The sequence below is a fragment of the Bubalus bubalis genome, chromosome 16, assembly GCF_019923935.1.
Source record: "Bubalus bubalis isolate 160015118507 breed Murrah chromosome 16, NDDB_SH_1, whole genome shotgun sequence".
Lineage (NCBI taxonomy): Eukaryota > Metazoa > Chordata > Mammalia > Artiodactyla > Bovidae > Bubalus > Bubalus bubalis.
Genome location: NC_059172.1, coordinates 51,008,973 through 51,011,798, shown reverse-complemented (window position 1 = coordinate 51,011,798; position 2,826 = coordinate 51,008,973).

Genomic DNA, 2,826 nt, shown 5'->3' with positions numbered 1-2,826 from the left:
TCCACAACTCTGTGCTCCAAATCGTGGAAAGGATATTAGGAACACCATGAAAAACTTTGGCAGTAAAGCTTAAAACCTGATAAAAATCATCAAATTCTTAGAAAAACACAATTTACAAAAACTGACTCAAGAAGAAATGAAAACTTTGATTATTCTACAATTATTGTAAAAGATCAAATCTTCCTCCAAACAATACAGTAGTCCAAAAGGGGTCTATAGACAACTCTAACCCTTCAAAAAAGTGAATAATTATTTTTTTGTACAAACGATTCTGCTGAGTAGAAAATACTCCCCCAGCATAGGGAAGTTTGACACCATGAAAATGAAAGAAAAGTACAAGCAGTCAGAACTTTACAGAATATTATCAATAACAAGCTATGAAGCTGAAAGGAACTTTCAACTACCAATAATAATTTCCTAAAATACCAATAATAATTTTTAAATATTTAAACAACTATGCTAAAGACAAAATTACCAATTTTTTTGTCATAGAAAATGACCTTACAAGGCCATTGTCATACAAAAAGGTGATCAAAGAAACCATAGCAAAAACTATATTGAAAAAGGATTGCAAATATTCAGAGCACAGAGGATTTTTAGCACAGTGAAACTAACTACTCTTTATGATACTATAATGGTAAATACTTGCCATTATAAATTTGCCAGGGCCATAGAATGTACAACCCCAAGAGTGAGCCCTAATGTAAACTATGGATTCTGGATGATAAAGATGCCCCAGTGGGCTTGCATGCATGCTAAATCGCTTCAGTCATGTCTAACTCTTTGCAACCCTATGGACTGCAGCCCCCCAGGCTCCTCTGTCCATGGGATTCTCCAGGCAAGAATCCTGGAGTGGGTTACCATGCCCTCCTCCAGGGGATCTTTTCAATCCAGGGATCGAATGCCTGTCTCTTACCATCTCCTGCATTGGCAGGTGGATTCTTTACCACCACTACCACCAAATTTGCCAGATTCATAGGATGTACAACACCAAGAGTAAGCCCTAATGTAAACTATCGACTCTGGGTGATAATGATACCCCAATGTAGGTTCAACAATTGTATCAAATGTTGTTTATTGTTTTTGGTGGAGAATGTTGATAATGGTGGAGGGTATCTATGAGTAGGGGTAAGGATTCTATGGGAAATCTCTGTACCTTCTGCTTAATACTGCTGTGAACCTAAAACTGCTTGAAAAATAAAGTCTATTAAAACAAGAAAAAAGGATTGTAGAAGTGTGTCAGGCTGCTTATTAATAAAAACAGGTATTTTTCTGGATTTCACTTTAAGGTATTCGTTGGCTACTTTAAATTGGTGATTTGCTGTGATTTCTTTTTTCCCATTCTAAATAAATATTTCATATTGTAACTAATTTAATGTTTGTAATTTTGTAGTCTTTTCCCTAAAATGGGCTTCCAAAACTGAATAATTCAAATACCACAAAGTCTGCCCCTGAACAAAAGGTGAAAAAATGTGTATAATTATTTGAGCCTAAGACCCACTTGTATTTTATATATTAATGCAGAGTATTTTTTGCTCACTTTTAATATACTTTAAAATTTTCCATAAGTGCAATTGCTATGTAAATTGAAACTTTATTTTGTTAGAAATTTTACCATCATCTGTTCATAATTTTGAGAAGCAGGGTCCCTCAGGAACCACACCTATGTCATTCTCCATTTGTAAATATGAGGCTCACAGTAATCTGATATGTATGTGCCAAAATTGGAGATCTTTAGTATATTGATATCTTCTAGGACTGTTGTGCCTGAGCAGTTAAAACATTAAAATACATATTATTTTATTTTAAATTAATTTTATTTTTCCTTTCTGTAAGGGAATCATAATGCGTGTGTATGTTAGTCACTCAGCCGTGTCCGACTCTCTGTGACCCTATGGACTGCAGCCCGCCAGGCTTCTCCGTCCTTGGAATTCTCCAGGCGAGAATACTGGAATGGGTTGCCATTTCCTTCTCCAATGCGAATTTTAGTAGTAGTAGTTCAGTCGCTAAGTTGTGTCCCACTCTTGCGACCCCACAGACTGCCAGGTTCCTCTGTCTATGGGACTCTCCAGACAAGAATACTGGAGTGGGTTGCCATTTCCTTCTCCAGGGAATCATATTGGTATTATTGAAATTACATGTTGAGGTTGGTTATATCATCTGTAAATTTCATTTCCTTAAAGGGGTGTTCTAGAATATTTGCTGTGGGGTGTGGGGGAGTGTGGGGTCTGAGGTTTAGTACCATCAGACTAAATAGCAGCAGGAGCTGAAAATACATCACCGACTCAATGGCATCACCGATTCAATGGACATGACTTTGGGTAAACTCCGGGAGTTGGTGATGGACAAGGAGGCCTGGTGTGCTGCCGTCCATGGGGTCGCAAAGAGTCGGACACGACTGACCGACTGAACTGAACTGAGTTGTAATACTGACATTCTTACTGGTGACTTTCGTCTTTCCCAGGATTCCGAACACACCTGGAAGAAGACTGATGTTTTTAAGAATGGCAACTGTGCCCAAGATCAGAGGTCGAATAGTTTAACATCTGTAGTGGATTCATCGTCCTGTTCCCTGCCCCCACACCCTGGCCATTGCAATCAAGCTAAGAGCTCCTGGAGAGATGGAATATGTGGTCCAGGGAGGGTGACAAATAACAATTATGAATATAACCGCTCTGGAGTCCTGGGTAGAGCGCTGGGGTAAGACCAAGACATTTGGGCTCCCCATCCCAGTGGGCATATGCATTGGGCGGGTATTCAGGCCGGCAGGGCTCCGGGCAGCAGGGGGCGCTGTGGCGGGAGCTGTGCTGGGCCTTCTGGCGCCTG